General features: G+C 41.8%; 1 protein-coding gene across 2 annotated transcripts in view; it reads right to left on the reverse strand.

Moving 5' to 3' along the window:
• The window catches only part of KCNJ4 (potassium inwardly rectifying channel subfamily J member 4), a 565,683-nt gene extending 552,585 nt beyond the window's left edge, over positions 1–13,098 (reverse strand). For both annotated transcript variants that reach the window (XM_075833631.1, XM_075833630.1), the window contains exon 1: positions 12,650–13,098. The gene's annotated coding sequence lies outside the window, so the exon portion shown is untranslated. The remainder of the gene's footprint in view (positions 1–12,649) is intronic.
• Positions 13,099–24,374: the final 11,276 nt, after the last annotated feature.

The raw sequence follows: 24,374 nt of genomic DNA on the forward strand, positions 1-24,374 counted from the left end.
TAGGCAGTTCAGTTCTGGGTTACAGTTCATAGAAAGGATGCCCTGGAGTTGGAAAAAATACGAAGAGCAAAGCAACGAAGCTAATAAGGGGCATGGAGAATCTAAGTTATGAGGAAAGATTAAAATAATTAAACCTATTTAGCCTTGAAAAAAGACGACTAAGGGGGGGACATGATTAATTTCTATAAATATATTAATGGCACATACAAAAAATATGATGAAATCCTGTTCCATGTAAAACCCCCTCAAAAAACAAGGGGGCACTCCCTCCGTCTGGAGAAAAAAAGGTTCAACCTGCAGAGGCGACAAGCCTTCTTTACTGTGAGAACTGTGAATCTATGGAATAGTCTACCGCAGGAGCTGGTCAAAGCAGGGACAGTAGATGGCTTTAAAAAAGGCTTAGATAATTTCATAGAACAAAAAAATATTAGCTCCTATGTGTAGAAATTTTTCCCTTCCCTTTTCCCATCCCTTGGTTGAACTTGATGGACATGTGTCTTTTTTCAGCCGTACTAACTATGTAATAATCCACAATGGTAATAAAGGTAGCTTCCTTGAATGTTAGGGGTCTCAATAGTCCCTTTAAGCGCAGTATGATGTGGAGGGAGGCTAAACGCTTAAATTGTGACATACTGTTTGCTCAAGAGATGCATTTTCACAAACAAAAATCCCTGACACTCAGCCACAAGGCTTTTCCCCATGTCTATATGGCGTCCTGTGAGGCTAAACGAAAGGGGATATTAATTGTCATTCGTAACTTGGTGGCATACAATTTTCACGGTTTCATATCTCATCCATAGGGAAGATATATAGGATTAGTCTGTGACATTAATAATGCACCTTTTTTAAAGTCTACTTCCCACATAAGCGACGTAGGTTTTGGTCCTTTAATATGTCTAAGATTTCTGCGGTAAGTAAGGGTCTCTTGGTTATAGGAGGCTATTTTAACACGATACTTGACATGCAATTCGACACTACCACTGCTGGTAGACACACTGACTTATTGGCCGCATCTATTGCAGAGGAGGGCTTCTATAAGGTATGGAGATGTCAACACGGTAGTGATTGACTATTATACCCCCCCCCCCCCCATAATTCCTATTCTAGAATAGATTTTTTTTTTCCTTCAATAAATGAACTCTAATATCTACATCTAATATCGGGACTATCTCATAGTCGGACCATGCCCCTATTATTATTACTTTGCAAGAACAATTCACATCCTCTACTCCCTCCCAGTGGAAATCAAATGATTACATACTGACTCACTCCGACTTTGCCCCTACATTACGACAACACCTTGAATCCTATTTTTCTGTTAATGTGCAATCCGTAGAAAGTCCTCATACGCTGTGGAATGCCCATAAGGCTTATATGCGAGGCGTTTTTATTCAAGCTTGCGCCCAATTAAAGAAAAACGTATAACAGAGACCAATGATTTGCTTTTGAAAATTCGTATTTTAGAGTCTCAAAACAAGATAGCCCATCTCTTATCCCGAGCAGTGGAGCTTAGAACTCTTAGGGTATGTGCACACGATAACGTCAATTACGGCTGAAATTACGGAGCTGTTTTCAGGAGAAAACAGCTCCTGCATTTCAGACGTAATTGCCCGTACTCGCGTTTTGCGAGGCGTCAATTACAGACGTAATTTGGAGCTGTTATTCATTGGATTCAATGAAAAACGGCTCCAATTACGTCCCAAGAAGTGTCCTGCACTTCTTTGACGAGGCTGTTATTTTACGCGCCGTCTTTTGACAGCGACACGTAAAATTACAAGTCGTCGGCACAGTACGTCGGCAAACCCATTGAAATGAATGGGCAGATGTTTGCCGACGTATTCGAGGCTTGTTTTCAGACGTATTTCGAGTCCTCCAATACATCTGAAAATAGGTTGTGTAAACCCAGCCTAAGACTGTAATTACAGACCGTACTTGCTGCAAAACACCACTATCATTTTAAAAGAATGCAAATGCAATTTTATGTAAATAACAAAGCGGGAGCTTTATTAGCTAAACGGATTAAACACTCATCTGCAAATTCGCGCATCACATTCTTACTTGATAGTCAATGTAATAAGATATCTGATCCACGGCATATAGCTGACCAATTTAGAAATGACTATAGCTCTCTTTATAATTTGCAGAATGACCCTCCAGTACACCAACCGACAGCGGAGGACATTGCTAACTTCGTAAAAGCCATACACCTTCCTATTATAAACAGTCTCATCTCCTATCACTCCTCTAGAAGTGGAGAAAGCGATTCCTACCCTTAAACCCTTTAAATCCCCAGGTCCAGATGGATTTACAAATATGTACTTCAAACATTTTTCTAGTATCTTAGCCCCTTATCTGTCGGGTAGTTTTAACAAAGCTGCAGTAGAGGGCCACTTCCTGCCTGACATGTTTGAGGCTACTATAGTCCCTCTTCCAAAGCTTGGGAAGGATCCCACGACTCCTGATAATTTTAGGCCAATAACGCTTCTAAACACGGATCTTAAAAACTCTACACTAAGATCTTATCACTGAGATTAATCACTGAGATTAATACATATATTACCGCAATTAATTAATCCTGACCCGGTGGGCACCGTGTACGGCAGACAATCCTCTTACGGTAAATGGTGGGTGGAAATGAAAAGTGCAAATTTGGGGTTTCCATCGATTGCAATGCTGGGCTCATCCACCCCCCCCCCCCCCTTATAATGCACGTCATAAATTATTGAGTATAACAGCTTCCATATCAGCATGGAGAATGCTTTGTGCCTTACTTCTACGCTTGATAATACTACTCTTGGGGACCTTCCCTTGCAATTTTTAAATACACTGATACCCGAGTTGGACCTTCAGAATTGGTGTGCAGCTGATTTGAGCAACATCAGGCTTTTATACTCTGGTCCCTTGTTGAATACTTTTGAATATATTTCCAACACTACAAGATACTTCTGCAAATTTCTTCAAATCCGTCATGTACTACATAATACCACAATCTCTTCTCCGTCATATCCAACAATTATACATCAGTTTTTCTCTTCGCTTAATCCTAATTTATGTTTTGTAGACTATTGATGCAGCCACAATTGGAAACCAAACCCTCTTATATATTGAAATGGGAAGATTTAGAGGCAACTATAGCTATGGAGGAATGGTATGGTGCTATTAAGGCGCTCAAGGGCTTATCCAAAAGTGCAAATCACTGGGAAACTTCATTTAAGATAATGTTGCGTTGGTATCCCACCCAGTGGCATATCAAAATCTAACCCTTCTAACCCACACAATAGTTGGAGAGGTTGTGGATTAACTGGCACATTCATACATGTCTGGTGGGGCTGCCCGTTAGTGAACGGGTTTTGGCAAGTTACAAACGATTTTAACAAAAAGGTCACTGGTTTATCTATTAATATGCAACCTAAATTGGAACTATGTTTTATTGATATACTTGACTTGCCTGTGGATCTCCGAACCGTAATAAGACATATAATCCTTGCCGCTAGGTCCATGATCGCAAAAACATGGAAGTCCAGTTCTCCGCTAACTAGTAGAGAACTTTGTCAAACTGTAAATTTTTCACGTGGTATCCATGTCACGATTTGTCCGTAGATGGAAGATATGGGACTCGTATTATTCAAACCAGGCTTCTAATTCCTGATTATAATTGAATTTTTTTTCATGCTATGTATGTTCCTAAGAGTACGGCTGGTTGTTCCTCCTCTGGTCCAGGTTCTCTCTGGTGATTGATATATATTCCAGGTCATCAAATTATATACCTAACTTCATTTATCTCTACAATGCTACATTTGTTTGTTGGCAAGATTCTCTGCATGAGCAATGTTTTACTTTATGTTAATTTTTGTTTTTGTTATATTACTTTTGTTTGTACATTTATATGTGTAAAATACATTGAGGTACTTTGTTTCTTTCTGAGTTTTTGAAAATCAATAAAAATGTACATTTTAAAAATAAAATACATTAACGCAATGCAATTTTTGGTCCCTGGATAACCCCTTTAAACAAATTAAAAAATATTTCGGACTACCCCTTTAAAGGGTTTGTCCCAACTAGATAACTCCTGTCCAGATGCTTTGTTAGGGCACATGGATGCCATAGAGAGGGAGTTCCCCACTTGACCTTTTCTATGAGCCGGGAAGGAGGGCTGCTGGAAGGTGATGGACTGTAAAGGGTGTCGTGTAGTGGGTGACACTGTAGGGGAAATGTATCACCACCTGCAGCCATATGAGCATATAATCATATTTATGCTGTCCTGTCTCTGGGCAGAATAAAAAAGTAATAGGCGTGCTGATTTCAGCTTGCTGTAACTTATTAGTTAATGTTCCGGTGTTTAGGTGAACTTAGCACTTATACTTGCGGTGCCTCAGGCGCTGCAAGCATGAGTCCAAGCGGTTTCAAATATTTGAACTCCCCCACCTCTCCCTGAACTCTAGCCTCTGATTGAAACTTTTTTTCTATTACTGTACATAGGAAGAAAAGTGTCAAACAGCGGCTGGAGGAGAGTGGAGCGTAAATATATGAATATACTAGGACTAATGCTTGCAGCGCCAGATGCACACCACAAGTATAAGTAATAAATTCTCCTAAACTACTTAACATTAATTAATAAGTTACAGCACGATGAAATAACTGTGTCTATCACTTCTTTATGCTCCCACAGGGCAGCATAAGTATGTGACAGATTCTCTTTAAGGGTGGTATTACATATACAGCCAAGCCGAACAAGTACAAGATACTGCACCTGTCCTTGCCATGGTTTCAAGTGGCAATTAGCAGCAATCTGCATGCGGTTACTGCGGCTTGGCCGCAAATGTGCAATGGCACCCTTAGCAGCCAGACTTGTAACAATCACTTGATTTCTGGGTGGCTTTCTTTTGATTAGGGGTTTTCCAATTCAGAACTTTGCATTATTTGCTAAAAATTCACAAATATATAATTTTAGTGACCACTGTAAAACAACATCAGCTCATCTGCCTTATGTTTTTCTTCGATAGATATGAGATATTTTGTAACGGTCGCGGTTGTAGACCGCCGCCTCCCCTTACCTGCTGATGTCCACGACTGCAGACCTCTCTCCTCCTACCGATGTCTCCCTCCCCAGAGAAGCCAGCACATGCATCCACTCTACACTGCAGTGAACACTAGGGTGTGCACGCTCGTTCCCGGCCTTAATTAATTATCCCCAGATCAACCTAGACTATAAAAAGGGCCCTGCCCTTTGACTCCTTGCCTGGGCGTTGTTGTGTATTTCCATGTTAGCAAATGGTCCCTTAGTCCTGTCCTGTTCCCAGTGTTCCCGGGCCTTGCTACCTATATCTTGTATCCCGTGCTTGTATTTGTTCCTGAGCCTTATCTAATGTCGGAGTCATGTTCTGCCATCTTTCACCCCTTTTGTCCTTCACCACGTCTGGTGTCATCTGCCACGCCTGATATCATCCGCCATGTGTGGCATCATTTACCTTCAAGTTCCATCTGAGCCTAAGCCTCTGCTACTGTCTGGACTAATACAGGTACTCTTGTGCTAGGACTTTGCATAGACTTTATAGACTGTTTGGCCAGCTGCTACCCCACTACGGCGGTGCGGCCTAGTGGGTGCACATACCCACGGATTGTGACATATATCAATAGACAGATAGACAATATACAAATCCTCCTGGAGAGATGAACTAGGATAGAGAATGAGTCCCTGGTGCCCAATCAATACAGGGAAATCTCTGTCCCAGCCCTGAAAAATAAAAACATCAAGCAGGGCCGGTGTTCAGGAGGAATATTAGTCTGGTATAAAGAGGAGTTCCATGAACAGATCAAAGCAGGGAAACGAGGAGATAACCACATCTGGATAACAATAGGCAGCTCCATCCTCACCTCTCAGTCTGACATGTACCCCTGCGCAACATACATCGCACTGCCAGAGTCCCCTTACTCCAACCCAGACAGCTTTGAGATTCTACAAAGGGAAGCCGCCCATTTTCAGACCCTGGGCAGTGTTCTCCTCTACGGAGACCTCAATGCAGGAGCGGGGAGAGATAAAGACTACCTGACCAATAATGGAAACATCTTCCTCTTTGGAGCAGAGACAGACTGTCATAACTACATATAGAAAGAGAGAAACAGCTATGACAGTACCGTCAACAAAAGTGTGAAAAATCTATTGAATCTATGTCAAAGCTTAGGACTACAGTTACTGAATAGCTGCACAAAGCGAGACTCTTTAGAAAGATATACACTAAACTCCCATGTGGGTAGTAGTATAGTAGACTATGCCATCACGGATATGGACCCTGCAAATGTTGGTGCACTCATAGTCACTCCACAAACGCACCTGTCAGATCACAACCAATTGATTCTATACATCAAATCCACAAGCTAACCATCTGCACTAAATCCACATCAGAACGGCCTCTTCAACCTGCCCCATCTTTTAAATGGTCCAAGAAGTCGACTATAAAATATAAAGAGGCTATCAAAAGACCAGAAGTCCAGGAGATGCTTCACAACTTCTACAATAGAGTGTATGAGACAGACCCAGGAGGGGTAAATAAAGCTGTAAAATACCTAAAACATATATTTTATACCATGGCAAAGAGGTCTGACGTGAAAAGATGTAACTACAAGAGGCCACAAGAAATACATCCCAATTCCTGGTTTGACCGCGAGTGCAAAGAAGTATGGAAGACCTTAAGAACTTGCCTCAAATAAGAAGCACCGAGACCCAAACAACACCGGTCTGGAGGAGGCCTACAACAACATACTGTCATGGCGTGGGGTGTGGACCCACTTGGCCGTACCGCGTAGCAGGATGGCAGCTGGCCAAACAGGTACAATGCAATGTCTATAGTTCAGAAAGGGTACATGAGGCAATGTAGACAGTAGCGGTAGATTCAGGCTAAGACCGGTGCCAGAACGAGCTTGATCTCTGAGGAGAGAGGAGTGTTTGGGTGTGGTGCACTGTGCTTGGAGCATATACCGTCCCGGGGACTCTGCTTTATTATCTGCCCAGGTTTACTACACCTGCCTGGGCTAGCAAAATTCCCCCGAGGGGGGGATCCATCTGGAGATGGAGTACCGGTCCTCCATCCTCCGGAAAAGCGGAAAAGACCGGTGGGGGGTGGAGGGACATCCCAGCCGGCTGGGAAAGTGGAGCCAGCCCTGGGGGAGAGAAGGACATCTCGAGGCAGTAACAGCGTGGCCTCGTCCTCTCCCAGGGTTGGGGCATCGCAGCATGCCGTGAGGAGAGGAGGAGAAGGACAACTGGGAATGGATCAACAAGGCTGCAGGGACCCGTCCGAGTGGGGGTCACTGAGGCCAGGAGAAGACGCCGCCACGTTTGGCTCCCGTCTCGTGGCCCACATGGAGAAGTACAAAGATCTGGGCAGGTCCCTGCAGCGAATCCACTGCGACCTGACCGTGGCCCGGCAGAGGGCAGCCAAGTCATCAGGCAGCAGGCGGGCGAAGTTCGCTGCACAGGTCCTGTCAGGGATCATTACAATGTATATTGTTTGAAAAATGTTATCCTCACACATATGTATATAGATTTCAGTTCTTTGTGTAATATACTGATATATAATAAGTTCTTTGTTCATGTTGGACACACCTATGGAAGACACCGCCCCGTGGAATGCAAGAAGAGTGAGTCTGAGAACTTGCAGCTGAGAAGCCGGTGGGGGCTTGGGCACTCCCACATCCCTAGGTAGGGGTCTTTTCTGTGTGTTTCTTTGTTCTGAATAAAGTGCAGTTCTCTTCCTGGCTGATGTGGGAAAGCTGTCTACCAACATCGCTGGCTGGTTTACTTCTTTCCAGGCATGCCTTCAGCTTTCAATTTACAGAGGTGGTTATTCGGTGTCAAATAACAGGGGAAAGGAAGATACCCTGAAATACGGACCTGACAGTTAAATAGACAATTCTAAACATAAGAAGCTCTTAACAATAAATTCTCACCAGAGGAGGTGAAATAATTATGACATTCTGAACTGTATTAATCTAAAAATATACAGAATCTAATACACTGTCAGAGATCAAACAGAGTGTGGGGCTTTACAGAAAACAAGAAAGGGTGAGTTAAGTGTCTCCTAGCAGACGTCAGATACTGTGTTTCTATGGAAATATCTCAGAAAAGGTTTTCAAATATGGCTGCTAGACAAAGCGTTTGACTTGGAGTTTATTATACATATGTCCAGCTTTTGTACCAATCTTACTGGTGTATCTGCCTACAGTATTCAAGCGTACAGTAACTTTCATGTTGACAGGTAAAAACAGGGGAATTGTTCCAAGTATTTTGTCATATGATAAATGAATGGGTCACAATGTTCACAGTCACATATGTATTAAAATATTTTATGAACAATAAAAGCTAAAAACAGTTTATACAACTCTATCTATATGTATAGATAGACAGATAGATAGACAGATAGATAGACAGATAGATAGACAGATAGATAGACAGATAGATAAATAGACAGATAGATAGACAGACAGACAGACAGACAGACAGACAGATAGACAGATAGATAGATAGACAGACAGATAGACAGACAGATAGACAGATAGATAGACAGATATATATATATATATATATATATATATATATAGATAACTTTTACATGTCGAGAAATCTCATATACGAATGAGAACGAAAGAAGTCTAGAGAAGGCTGAGACTTTAAGCCATTTCAAATTGTATCCAGATGTAGTAGAGTTGTGTTTTTTTATTGTACATGATGTATTATCCGTGATTTTACATAGAATTGCAAGTAAATCTGCAGAATTATCTCAACTCACAGTTATTAAGATACAGAAAAGAAACAGTTACATGACGTATTCAGCTCTTGTAGGTCTGTAAATTATGGACAATTAATCTGTCTAATCAGGGGCGTAACTAGGAAAGGCTGGGCCCCATAGCAAACTTTTGACTGGGGCCCCCCCTCCCCTGGGTGTCACACAACCCCCCCCCCTAGTAGATAGTGCCTTTTTTACAGCCCCCCCTGTAGATAGCGCCATACAGCCCCCTCTGTAGATAGCGGCCATACAGTCCCCCCTGTAGATAACGCCATACAGCCCCCTCTGTAGATATCTACAGAGGGGGCTGTATGGCGTTATCTACAGGGGGGACTGTATGGCGCTATCTACAGAGGGGGCTGTATGGCGTTATCTACAGGGGGGACTGTATGGCGCTATCTACAGGGGGGACTGTATGGCGCTATCTACAGAGGGGGCTGTATGGCGTTATCTACAGGGGGCTGTATTGCGTTATGGGGGCTGTATGGTGTTATCTACAGGGGGGCTGTATTGCGTTATGGGGGCTGTATGGCGCTATCTACAGGGGGGACTGTATGGCGTTATCTACAGGGGGGACTGTATGGCGTTATCTACAGGGGGGCTGTATGGCGTTATCTACAGGGGGGACTATATGGCGCTATCTACAGAGGGTGCTGTATGGCGCTATCTACAGAGGGGGCTGTATGGCGCTATCTACAGGGGGGCTGTATGGCGTTATTTACAGGGGGAGCTGTATGGCGCCATCTGCAGAGGGGGCTGTATGGCGCTATCTACAGGGGGGCTGTATGGCGCTATCTACAGGGGGGCTGTATGGCGCTATCTACAGGGGGGACTGTATGGCGTTATCTACAGGGGGGGGTCTGTATGGCGTTCCCTACAGGGGGGTCTGTATGGCGTTATCTACAGGGGGTCTGTATGGCGTTATCTACAGGGGGGACTGTATTGCGTTATCTACAGGGGGGGTCTGTATTGCGTTCCCTACAGGGGGGTCTGTATGTCGTTATCTACAGGGGGTCTGTAGGGCGTTCCCTACAGGGGGGTCTGTAGGGAACGCCATACAGCCCCCTCTGTAGGGAACGCCATACAGCCCCCCCCCTGTAGGGACCGCCATACAGCCCCCCCTTGTAGGGAAAGCTATACAGCCCCCCCTGTAGGGAACGCTATACAGCCCCCCCTGTAGGGAACGGCATACAGCCCCCCCCCTGTAGGGAACGCCATACAGCCCCAACCCCCCAAAAAAATGCGACCTACAGTGTGAAAAGACAAAAGACATGTATCCCCTATCCACAGGATAGGGGATACATGTGTGATCGCTGGCATTTCGCTGGCACCTCATTTCTACGGAGCTGCCGACACAGACCCCGGAAGTCCGAGGTTTGTCATGGAGAACTTCAGGGGACTTTCAGCATGCCAGCGATCACACATGTATCCCCTGTCCTGTGGATATCCTGTGGAGAGGGGATACTTGTCTTATGTTTAATGGCAGAGCGGGGAGATACCTCCCTGCTCTGCCGTAGTGTTCAGTGGCGTCCCGCTGTAGCAGCCATAGCGGCTGCTAGCGGAGCCTCCGGCCATGGTGGGGGCCCGTGCCGGTGGGCGACACGGGCCCCCTCATGCTGCGGGCCCTGTAGCAGCCGCTACGGCTGCTATAGCGGTAGTTACGCCACTGTGTTAGGGGGAGTTCACACTGAGTTTTTTTACGCGAAAACCGTGGCAAAAAACTTCAGAAAGTGCCTCCCATTGAAAACCATGAAATTTTTCCTGCGAGCAGTAAAAAACGCCTGCGGGAAAAAAGAAGCGTTAGGCTATGTTCACACGGAGTTTTTTGCAGGAGGAATATCTGCCTCAAAATTCAGTTTGGAAGTTTGAGGCCGATTTTTGCGGCGTTTTTTGCCCGCGGCCATTGACCGCCGCGGGCATAAAACACCGCGAAATACGCTTTCTCTGCCTCCCATTAAAGTCAATGGGAGGTCAGAGGTGTAAACGCCCGAAGATAGGGCATGTCGCTTCTTTTTCGCGCGATGCAGTTTTACTGCTCGCGGAAAAAAAGACGCCGAAGCCTCCCATTGAAATCAATGGGAGGCATTTTCTGGCCGTTTTTGACGAGTTTTGCGACGCGGTTTCCGCGTCAAAAAATTTGTCAAAATACTCCGTGTAAACATAGCTTAATGCCCTTGCTTCGGGCGTTTCTGTCTCCGACTTCCCATTGACAACAATGGCAGGCAGAAAATGCATTTTTTGCTATGTTTTTCTGCCCACGGCCCGATGGCTGAAAAACGTCACAAAAAAACGCAACAAAAACGCGGGAAGTGTTCAAAATATGCATCAAAATTCCGGAAGGAATTATGAGGCAGATTTTTCTAACTAAAAACTTTTCCCTTCTCCCATTAACTTTTTTATTTGATGTACATCATGTACCTGTCCTCTGCAGTCTGCACGTCCTCCGCCCGTCCTCTGATTGTCCTCCGCCCGTCCTATGGGATGCTAGTACTCCGGCAGTCCTGACTTTACTCCGGCAGTCCTTGGCTCCTGACTGTACTGTCCTCCGCCCAAAGTCTCGCGTCGGTCGTTTAGCTCCGCCCCCTGTCCTCTCCCCTGCCTGAGCGCTCCTCCTACCACGTATCGCCGTCCTATTCCACTGTGTGTGGGAGGACTATCAGTGGAGTGCACAGTGTGCAGTGAATATCACCGGGCCCCCGGACCCCCCCCCCCGCGGCTGTCACCAGGCCCCCCCCCCCCCGATGCCTAGTGTAACGTTAGCGTCGTGACTCGTGATGCTACTACTAGGCATGAGGGGGCCCGTGCCTCCAGGCCTGGCAGTGGCACATAATGTAATGTGCCTGACTGTCAGGGCGACACGGGCCCCCCCATGCCCCGGGCCCCGTAGCAGCTGCTACTGCTGCTACTGTGGTAGTTACGCCACTGTGTCTAATACTAGAATTATCTAGTTAATTGACTTGTAACATTGTTTAATGACAAAGAGATTCTAGAAAAGGGTACAGTGTATCTGTCTTTAAAGTAAATGCAGAAAGTGCTTAATGACAAATGTATATTGAATCTATCTATCTATCTATCTTTTCTTTAAACAATCAAAAATTGTCTTGCAGCATTTTTTCAAAAGTGCTAAATGAAGAAGACATTCAAGAGGTGCCAAGGTCTTAAACCATGCCATACATGCTGCACAAGTTACAAGTGGTGACATAAAATACCACATAACATCACTTCAGACAGTTGACATAACTTGATGTGGGTTCATTTTGTTTTTGGGAAGGATACAATATGCAACTTTGCTACTTTACATACATATATATTCAGTGTAAAAATAACCATTCCATGATGATATAATCACTACCATATAGTTATCCCACATTATTGCCATGTCTGTGTATCTTTTCTACACATATACACTGCATTCCTTCTATTTCTAGACATAGCAAACTGTCTTGGTATAACACATTGTGTATATGCAGATAGATTCAATATTTAGATATAGATGCATTTCATTTTAAGGGTGTTTACTAATAATTTAGCTATTAAAATAATTTGTCTCCCAGTTATAATTTTTGTGTATGCATATCAGGAGAACCAGCTCTTCATAAATTCATTCATCTATTCATCAATTCCGTCCTTGAGATGTATCCACAAATCACCTAACAATATGGTATATATGTTGCAATAAATATTCCCTGAGTCCTTACATCACAGCATCGATCACTTGTTGTCAGTGCCTTTGTAAGAATTCAGATGTAAGTGGAAGCACTTCACACACCATTCCACATATGACTGATATCCCTGATCAGAAAACATAGTATAATAGCAAAAGTCATTATAAAGCAGGCCTAAAGAAATAAAGAAAGTAATGTTACCTTAACCTGGGTGTACTGAAGATGAGCCCAGGAGATGCCAATGTTTCTGCAGGTATATCTTCCTCAGTCTCTACCCTGTCACTTTCTTCCCTGGTAACTTCGTTCAGTATATATATCTGTTCATATATCCTTATGTTATTGTTTCTTCATTTCAGTGATATAATATCTCCTGCTTCTTTTCATGTGTTCACATGTTATGTGTGCTCCTGTCCATGACCTGACCCCATTCTCTCAGTTCCTTTCTAGGTCCTCTACATAGTACATCCCCTGGCCCTGTGATCTCCTGCTTCTATGTAGCTTGCTACTTTACACTTGGTAAAGTCTCTTTGTGAGCCCTTTAAATCCTGTGCTTCTACTTAGTTCTCTATCAGTTGTGCCTGTGCCTGTATCTCTCTGCTGTCTCTGATGCCTCCTGGTTGTGTCTCTTCCCTCTCTCCTTCCCCTCTGTTCCTATGAGCAGTAGTTAGTGGTTGTGCACAGGAATCTGACAGCACTAGGCTTGATGATCTCTTTTCTCCATGTGATCACAGCCTGGATTCACACTGCAGCCTCAGTAGTGACAGGACTATACAATAAAGCACATTTGTGACCTCCCTCCGGACTTGGCACCACTGAATAAACTTACTAGAAGATGCAGAAATTAAAAACAGAGCTGATCATTTCTCAAATTCATTTTATTTTATTTTGAGAGAAATAATTTATTGTATCGTTTTGTTTATGAGTAATTTTACTAATGTATCTGCCTTTGTTAATAAGGCACCAACATATTCCACATTTCTATAACCAAAATGGCTCATGTTCTAATTTTCCTATCTCATACATGCACATACAGTACACACTAGGGTTAATTTAATAGATTAATCCCATTAACCTGTAAGTATTCTTTTTTAGTAATGTTAATTACCAAATTTCTTAAGATGATTTATAAAAAAAGAAAGATCAAAATGTAACACGTATTTACAAAACAATGTGGTTGCTAATCTATTACATGGTACTTCAGTACATTATACATTTCTTACATTCACTGACAAGACCCCTTGAACTGTTAGGCTATGTTTACACAGGGCGGATAGGCCCTGGGCGACGCATTGAATTCCAGGCGAAAAACCGCACCAAATGTCCAATGCGGAAAACTGCACATAAAAAAAGTTTCATATTTACGTAGCCATGGTGACGCGTCTCTCTGCTGTCCTGCAGGCCGGCCTCCTGGGATGATGTTTCTTCCCATATGACTGCTGCAGCCTGTGATTGGTTGCAACGGGCACATGGGATTTAACATCATCCCAGAAGACCGCCCTGGACGAATCACAGAATTCTTGGTAAGTATAAGGTTCTTATTTTTTTTCCTGAGTTGTGATTTTTGCAGCAGAATCACAGCTTTCTGCCGCAAAAATCGCAACATCTACTACTTGTTGCGGGTTTTAGCTCCCCATAAAATTAAATGGGGAAAACATGCAAAAAAAAAAAGCATTGATCAGGTAAATACAAGTGATATTCTGTGGATTAAAAGAACGCACTGCAGGTCAATTTGTGTGTTTTTTTTCCGCTCATGTTTACGCAGCGTGTGGATAAGATATGTTCAAGTATTTACGCTATGTTTGAACTTACCCTTAAGTTGAGAAAAGAAGTGGCACAGCACCAAACCAAGTAAACCTGTTCTGAGTTCAATAAGCAGTAAAGGGGCATTTTTGATAGCAGTTTATTTGCTTTTGACTGGGAAAAAGACTTGTAACATTATTTCAAGATCTATATATATTTTTCTCATCATACCAGCATCATATAGTGATCACATAATACTGACATACAGTGGCCATATAACATTGGTAAAATGTTCAAATAATAGTTACATAAAGTGCCCATATATTAACCTCTTGCCGCGCTGCTCCGCAATAGTACGTCCTGCAGAGGGGTTAGTTCCCGCATCAGGACGTACAGTTGCGGAGTAGTTCCCGGCACACACTGTCCTAACGGACAGTGTCCGGGAACCGGGAGGTCAGCTGTCCCCGACAGCTGACACTCCAGCCTTGCCGGTCAGCAGACCATCGCCGCTGATTTCGGCAATTAACCCCATAAATGCGGCGACAGATTGCCGTCGCCGCATTTAAGTGGTTTGAAGCACATCGGCAGCCCCCACGAAGTGATCGTGGGGGCTGCCGATGCTTGTCGTGGCAATCGGAGGTCAGACAATGACCTCCGGGTTGCCATGTACGGAAGCCTCGGAGGAGCAGCCTCCGCCGGTCCTCCGAGGCTTCCTGTCAGTGTGACTGTCACAATGACAGTTGGAACACATTACACTACGTGTGTAGTGTAATGTATTCCAGCAGCGATCAAAGCTGCAAGTCTAAGTGTCCCCTAGTGGGACATGTGAAAAAAATAAAAAAAAGTAATAAAAATGTTTTAACCTGTTAGTGACCGGCCCATAGTCTTTTTACGTCGGTCACTAACGGGCCTTATTCCGATGCCATAGACTTTTTACGTCGCGGCATCGGAATAAGTAAACAGAGCAGAGAGCTGTCAAATATCCCTGTTCTCAGCTGCCAGAGGCAGCTGAGGGCTGGGAGCATCCCTGCTCTGCCGGGTGAGATCGATATTAGTATCGATCTCACCCGTTTAACCCCTCAGATGCGGTACTCAATAGCGAGCACCGCATCTGAGTTGTTTTGGAGAGAGGGAAGGAGCTCCCACTCATCCCACCGACACCCGGCGATAAGATCGCTGAGTGTCTGTCTCCCATGGCAGCCGGGGGCCTAATAAAGGCCCCCAGGTCTGCCTGTAATGAATGCCTGCTAGATCATGCCACAGGCATGACCTAGCAGATGCCTGTCTGTTTTAAACAGACAGGCAGTAAATACACTGCAATACAAAAGTATTGCAGTGTATTACAATAGCGATCGGAGGATCGCATAGTGAGGTCCCCTAGTGGGACTAGTAAAAAAGTACAAAAAAAAATGAAAAACCCACTTTTTCCCCTTACAAACTGCTTTAGTATTAAAAAAACAAAATAAAGTTAAAAAGTTACACATATTTGGTATCGCCGCGTCCGTAACTACCCCAACTATAAAGCTATTACATTACTTAACCTGCACGGTGAACGCTGTAAAAAATTAAATTAAAAACAATGGAAAAATTGCTGTTTTCTGTGAATCCTGACTTTAAAAAAATTTCATTAAAAAGTGATCAAAAAGTCGCATCTACTCCAAAATGGTACCAATAAAAACTACAAGTCTTCCCGCCAAAAAAAAAGACCTCATACAACTGCATAGGCGAAAAAATAAAAACGTTACGGCTCTTCAAATATGGAGACACAAAAACAAATAATTTTGAAAAAAAAGCGTTTTTACTGTGTAAAAGTAGTAAAACATAAAAAACTATACAAATTTGTTATCGTTGCAATCGTAACAACCCGCTACCACACGGTAAACGGCGTAGATTTAGGACGCAAAAAAGAGTGGCGAAATTTTAGATTTTTTTCTATCCCCCCCAAAAAAAGTTAATAAAAGTTAATCAATAAATAATATGTACCTAAAAATGGTGCTATTAAAAAATACAACTTGTCCCGCAAAAAAAAAGACCTTATACAGCTATGTCGACGCAAAAATAAAAAAGTTATAGCTCTTTTGATATGCGACAATGGAAAAACGTAAAAAATTAAGGGGTTAAAAAAGTGTAAAAATAAAAGTTAGATAAACAAACACTGCATTTTTTTCCTATAGTAAGTTTCATTATAGGAAAAAAATGAACACGTTAAAAAAAGTACACATATCTGGTATCACCGCGTTCGTAACGACCCCAACTATAAAACTGTAATGTTATTTTTCCCACACGATGAATGAATACCCCCCCCCCCAAAAAATCAATAAAAAACTACACCAGAATCGCTATTTTTTGGTCACCACCCCTCCCAAAATAGAGAATAAAAAGTGATCAAAAAGTCGCATGTACCCAAAAATAATACCGATAAAAACTACAACCCGTCCCACAAAAAACAAGCCCTTACACAGCTTTTTTGACTGAAAAATAAAAAAGTTACGGCTCTCAGAATATGGTAACAGAAAATAAATTATTTGATAAAAAAGTGATTTTATTGCGCAAACGCTGAAACATAACAAAACCTATATACATATGGTATCACCGTAATCGTATCGACCCGCAGAATAAAGTAAAATCATCACTTATAGTGCACGGTGAACGCCGCAAAAAATCACCCGGCTTGCAATAAAATGTAATAAAAAGTGATCAAAAAAATCGCATGTACCCCAGATTGTCCCGCAACAAATAAGCCCTGACGCAGCTCCGGTGGTGAAAAAATAAAGAAGTTCTGGCTCGCAGAATATGGCGATGCAAAATGTGCAGTGTTTTCTAAAAGCGAGTAACATCCGACACCATTTATCAGCGCGACGTCGGCCACACATCTATGAATTATTTATTTACCTCATTATTATACCCTCTTATTATGCCCTGATGTTCTCTGCACAGATTACATATGCCCCCACATTATAAACTGAAATACTAGCGAAACCCAAAACAGAAAAACTACCAAGCAAAATCTGCGCTCCAAAAGCAAAATGGCATCCCTCCCTTCTGAGCCCTGCAGCGTGCCCAAACAGCAGTTTGCGCCCACATATATGGCATCGCCATACCCGGCAGAACCCGCTTAACGTTTTATGAGGTATTTGTCTTTAGTGGCACAAACTGGGCACAACATATTATGCACTAAAATGGAATATCAGTGGAAAATTGCAATATTCACACCATCCGCTGTGCATTAACCCCTTTGCGCATTATGACTTAATAGCACGTCATGGTGCGGGGGTTTATGTATTGAGCGGGCTCACGTGCTGAGCCCGCTCCATACGCTGCGGGTGTCGGCTGTGTATTACAGCTGACTCCCGGGACTAACGGACAGGAACAGCGATCGCGCTGTTACAGGAGTCTGTAAAAATAACAATATACTGCAATACATTAGTATTGCAGCATATTGTACCCGCGATCCAATGATCGCTGGTACAAGTCCCCTAAGGATAGTAATAAAATGTGTAGAAGAATTAAAGTTATTAGTAGTGAGAAAGAAAAAAGTTTAAAGTTAAAAAAAAAAAACTTTTCCAATTTTTCTTCTAAAGTAATGTAAAAAAATAAACAGAATTGATATCGCTACGTCCGTAAAATGCCGAACTATTACAATATACCATTATTTAACTCGCACTGTGAACACCGTAAAAAACTTAAATAATTTAAACCGCGAAAGCTGTAAAAACGAAAACCCCAAAAAATGAAATCAGATTTTTTTCCTATATTACTATATTTTCCTATTTTTTTTCAGTTTCCCTGTACATTTTATGGCACTTTAAATGCTATCAATAGAAACTACAATTCCTCCCACAAGAAATAAGCCCTCACATCACTCTACTGACGGAAAAAGAAAAAAGTTATGGCTCTTGGAATGCGGGTAGTGAAAAACGAAAATAAGAAAGCAAAAAATGGATCAGTCCTGAAAGGGTTAATTTATTTCTAACGAAAAAAATGTATGACCACATGTGGGTTATTTCCATACCCGAGAGAAAATGCTTTACAAATATTGGTTGTTTATTTCTCCTTTATCCCTTGTGAAAATGAGACAATTCAAAATTTTAGTGGAAAAAAATTGTGATATTCATTTTCTCCGCCTAATTCTAATAAATTCTTCAAAAGACCCGTGGAGTCTAAATGCTCACTATACCCCTAGAAAAATTCCTTGAGAGGTGTTTCCAAAATGGGGTAACTTGGGGGGTTTCCACTGTTTTGGTCCCTCCAGGGCGTTGCAAAGGCGGCATGGCACCGAAAAAATAATCCAGCAAAATTCGTGCTCCAAAATCCAAATGGCGCTACTTCCCTTCTGAGCGCTGCCATGGGTCCAATCAGCAGTTTATTACCATATATTGCCGTAATCAGGAGAAAATGCTTTACAAATGTTGTGGTTCTTTTTTTTCTTTATTCCTTGTAAAAATTTAACATTTCTATGCTTGTTCAGAAAAAAAGTTGATTTTCATTTTCACTGCCTAATTCCACTAAATTCTGCAAAAAACCTGTGTGGTCAAAATGCTAACTATACCCCTAGATAAATTCCTTGAGGTGTAGTTTCCAAAATGGGGTCACTTTTGGGGGGTTTCCCCTGTTTTGGTCTCTCCAGGGCGTTGCAAACGCGACATGGCACCGAAAACCAATCCAGCAAAATCCGTGCTCCAAAATCCAAATGTCCTCCTTCCCTTCTGAGCCCTTCTGTGGGTCCAATCAGCAGTTTATTACCACATATGGGATACTGCCGTAATCGAGAGACATTGCTTTACAAATGTTAGGGTGATTTTCTTCATTATTCCTCGTAAATATTAAAAATGTCTATGTTTTTTATGAAAAAAAGTAGATTTTCATTTTTACAGACTAATTCTAATATATTTAGCGAAAAACCTGTGTGATCAAAATGCTAACTATACTCCTAGATAAATTCCTTAATAGGTGTCGTTTATAAAATGGGGTCATTTTGGGGGGGTTTAGCCCGTTTTGATCTCTCCAGGGCGTTGCAAACGCGACATGGCACCGAAAACCAATCCAGCAAAATCCGTGCTCCAAAATCCAAATGGCCTCCTTCCCTTCTGAGCCTTGCTGTGGGTCCAATCAGCAGTTTATTACCACATATGGGATATTGCCGTAATCGGGAGACATTGCTTTACATATGTTGGAGTGCATTTTCTTAATTATTTCTTGTAAATATTAAAAATGTCTATGTTTTTTCAGAAAAAAGGTAGATTTTTTTTTTTACAGACTAATTCTAATAAATTTAGCGAAAAACCTTTGTGGTCAAAATGCTGACTGTACCCCTAGATAAATTCCTTGAGGGGTGTAGTTTGCAAAATGGGGTAACTTTTGGGGTGTTTCCACTGTTTTGGCACCACAAGACCTCTTCAAACCTGACAAGGTGCCTAAAATATATTATCGTGGACAAAATAATAATGCACCATAATACTGTCGTACAATGTCCACAACACAATGCCACACAGCACCTAAATAATACCATCAAACAGACTGCCACAAAACTCTACTGCAGATAACCCACTAGTACGATACAGTGCCTAAATAATGCCTTTATACAGCACCCACGTAAAAGTAATGTATATCAATGTGGGCGTTGTAGTTGTGGTTTGAACTTTTTGATGCTGACTTATTTATATTTAAGAAATGACACATATACCCCCTTAGTGAACAGCCTATAGGGGTTGTCCGAGATAAAGTGACTATGTGTTAATGCCTATAGTTTATTCAAGTTAATACATTCGTAATATACTTACATTGTCCAAAGTGGCCCCGTTCTCAGATCCTACCGTGGGGTACTTGACGGGTGACGTCACTCTCTGGCCGCTGTGTTGTCCTTCAATTATTTTCCGGGTAGGTATGGGCTGTTCTGCTGTACAACCCATAACCCGCATGCCTGGTCCCTGCTGTTCTCGCGGTCCTTGCTGTTCTCGAGATAACAGCAGGGACTGCGCATGCGCATTACGGGCGGTACAACAGAACAGCCCATACACGGCATGTCACAAGTGACGTGTCGTTTACCCCGAAAGGAATTGAAGATCAACACAGCGGCCAGAGAGTGACGTCACCAGTCAATTACCCCCGTCAGGATCTGGAAACGGGGCCACTTTGGAAAATGTAAGTATATTAAAAAATGTATTTACATTAATAAATTACAAGCATTAACACATAGTCATTTTATCTCGGACAACCCCTTTAATGACTAAGCTATTTTTAAAGTTTTTCCATAGTCTCATTCAAAGAGCTATAACTTTTTTATATTTGCGTCGAAATACAGTGAAGGAAATAAGTATTTGATCCCTTGCTGATTTTGTAAGTTTGCCCACTGTCAAATACATGAACAGTCTAGAATTTTTAGGCTAGGTTAATTTTACCAGTGAGAGATAGATTATATAAAAAAAAATAAAAAAAATCACATTGTCAAAATTATATATATTTATTTGCATTGTGCACAGAGAAATAAGTATTTGATCCCCTACCAACCATTAAGAGTTCAGCCTCCTCCAGACCAGTTACACGCTCCAAATCAACTTGGTGCCTGCATTAAAGACAGCTGTCTTAAATGGTCACCTGTATAAAAGACTCCTGTCCACAGACTCAATTAATCAGTCTGACTCTAACCTCTACAACATGGGCAAGACCAAAGAGCTTTCTAAGGATGTCAGGGACAAGATCATAGACCTGCACAAGGCTGGAATGGGCTACAAAACCATAAGTAAGATGCTGGGTGAGAAGGAGACAACTGTTGGTGCAATAGTAAGAAAATGGAAGACATACAAAATGACTGTCAATCGACATCGATCTGGGGCTCCATGCAAAATCTCACCTTGTGGGGTATCCTTGATCTTGAGGAAGGTGAGAGCTCAGCCGAAAACTACACGGGGGGGGGGGGGAACTTGTTAATGATCTCAAGGCAGCTGGGACCACAGTCACCAAGAAAACCATTGGTAACACATTACACCGTAATGGATTAAAATCCTGCAGTGCCCGCAAGGTCCCCCTGCTCAAGAAGGCACATGTACAGGCCCGTCTGAAGTTTGCAAATGAACATCTGGATGATTCTGAGAGTGATTGGGAGAAGGTGCTGTGGTCAGATGAGACTAAAATTTAGCTCTTTGGCATTAACTCAACTCGCCGTGTTTGGAGGAAGAGAAATGCTGCCTATGACCCAAAGAACACCGTCCCCACTGTCAAGCATGGAGGTGGAAATATTATGTTTTGGGGGTGTTTCTCTGCTAAGGGCACAGGACTACTTCACCGCATCAATGGGAGAATGGATGGAGCCATGTACCGTCAAATCCTAAGTGACAACCTCCTTCCCTCCACCAGGACATTAAAAATGGCTCGTGGCTGGGTCTTCCAGCACGACAATGACCCCAAACATACAGCCAAGGCAACAAAGGAGTGGCTCAAAAAGAAGCACATTAAGGTCATGGAGTGGCCTAGCCAGTCTACAGACCTTAATCCCATCTAAAATTTATAGAGGGAGCTGAAGATCCGAGTTGCCAAGCGACAGCCTCGAAATCTTAATGATTTACAGATGATCTGCAAAGAGGAGTGGGCCAAAATTCCATCTAACATGTGTGCAAACCTCATCATCAACTACCAAAAACGTCTGACTGCTGTGCTTGCCAACAAGGGTTTTGCCACCAAGTATTAAGTCTTATTTGCCAAAGGGATCAAATACTTATTTCTCTGTGCGCAATGCAAATAAATATATATAATTTTGACAATGTGATTTTCTTTTTTTTTTTTATATATATATATATATATATAATCTATCTCTCACTGGTAAAATTAACCTAGCCTAAAAATTCTAGACTGTTCATGTCTTTGACAGTGGGCAAACTTACAAAATCCGCAAGGGATCAAATACTTATTTCCTTCACTGTAGCTGTAAAATGTCTTTTTTTTTTGCGGGACAAGTCGTATATTTTTTAATAGTACCATTTTGGTGTACATATAATTTATTGATTAACTCTTATTAACTTTTTTTGGGGGGGAATAGAAAAAAACAGCAATTTTGTCACACTTTTCTGCGTCCTAAATTTATGCCGTTTACCGTGTGGTATAAATAACACAATAGCTTTATTCAGCAGGTTGTTACAATTGCAACTATACCAAATTTATTTTGATTTTGTATGTTTTACTACTTTTACACAGTAAAAATACTTTTTTTTCAAAATTATTTGTTTTTGTGTCAAGAGCCATAACTTTTTTATTTTTTTGCCGATGCAGCGGTATCGGGCTTTATTTTTGCAGGACGACTTTTCGTTTTTATTTGTGCCATTTTGGAGTAGATGCGACTTACTGATCAGTTTTTATCAAATTTTTTTAAGGCAAGATTAACAGAAAACAGCAATTTTTGCCTTTTTTTTTATTTTATTTTTTACATTGTTGACTGTGCGGGTTAAATAATGTAATAACTTTATAGTTGGGGTCGTTACGGACGTGGTTATACCAAATATGTGTAACTTTTTTTATTTATTTTTAATAATAAAACATTTTGTATTGGGAAAAGTGGGTTTTTCATTTTTTTTCACTTATTTTTTTATTAACTTTATTAAACATTTGATTTACTAGTCCCACTAGTGGACTTCGATATGCGATCATTCGATCGCTTTTATAATACACTGCAATACTCTGGCATGGCCTAGCAGGCATAACTGATGGTAGACAAATGAAAAGGGAAAGGGAAGAGATGGGAAAAGGAAGGGCAAGAAGCATAAAGATCAACTGATCTATTGAATTGAATTATTAAATTCAGCATAAGGATCAACTGATCTATTGAATTGAATTATTAAATTCAGTATTAAAATTGCCAGCTTAGAGAGGTATAGTATACCCGACAGGGATGGAGTGAATGGTCCCTCATTAAAGTACAGCCCATATAATTGATAGACCCATTCAACATATGTATGATAAGATGGTTGGGTGGGAATGAAGGGAAAACAATGCATCCATCAACTATCAGATAAGTGAAGTGCACAAAAGGGCAAAGCATATGGTAATGTCTATGTCCCCGAGGCACACGACTATATTGTGGTCTGATACTAATGGATGCCTGTGGAATGAGTCTGTATCGGACCGCATTAATAATACCTAGAGATATATTGGGTATATCCCACCAGATATCATGAAGCAGCCAGCTGCACACATTAGTGTAATAAAGTGTGCCACAGACAACAAACAAATGTAATTGTCAGTGGCAATCTGACAAAATGGTTTCCACAGCAAGGTGAACCCGTACCTTTGTGTCAGTAACATCTGATATTTATTATAAACGTCTTGCAGCTGAGCTGATATTCAGCTATGAATTATAGTAGCAACATAGGAAACAGTAAGAGCAGTATTCTTGGAGATCATGTTGCCAAGCAACAGGCCAGACGCTTGGGACTGTTAAAGAGGCTCTGTCACCAGATTATCAAATCCCTATCTCCTATTGAGCTGGGTTAGCAGAAAAAGGAGTCACCGCGGGCACTGCTGCACTTCAATGGAACCAAAATTCTTGGAAGGTTCAGATCGTTGGTAATAATGAACGGAAGAGTATAAGAATAAATGGAATTTATTGATAATATGACTACGCGTTTCAATGCCGTACTGGCATCTTCATCAGGTCATGAATGAACAAACAAAAGTCACTGTTTAAATAGCCATGTTAGTGTTGAAAAAAAACCCGCCAATGTGAACGGGGTCAAGGTGTTTAAGTGACGTCATAGTTCAAAGTTCAAAATACAAAGGACCGGATAAACACACAAAAACAGTAAAAGTATGTCATATAATAAAAACAATAAAAATGAATAGAGAAAGAAGAGTATTAAATGTATGAAAAGAGAACATAATGAAAACCATGTAATTAAGAAGACTTGAAATGTAGTACGTAATGTGTGCCGAAGCGACACAGAAAAAAAGCTGCCCGATAATATAGGATACTAGTGGAAGTGAATAAGGATATAGGTATGGACTACAAAATCTGGTGTTTGGTACAAAGGTTCTAACCTTTATGTACCAAAAACTATATAGTTTTCAGAATGGTAGCCTTAATGCCGGCAATAATTCCAAAACGGCGATATGCGTATAAGGAATTGGGAATAAAACAACCCACTGGTCAAGGCAGGCTAGATTTCAGAAATATTAAAAAGCCAAAATTGTATAGTAAGTT

The sequence above is a fragment of the Rhinoderma darwinii genome, chromosome 7, assembly GCF_050947455.1.
Source record: "Rhinoderma darwinii isolate aRhiDar2 chromosome 7, aRhiDar2.hap1, whole genome shotgun sequence".
Lineage (NCBI taxonomy): Eukaryota > Metazoa > Chordata > Amphibia > Anura > Rhinodermatidae > Rhinoderma > Rhinoderma darwinii.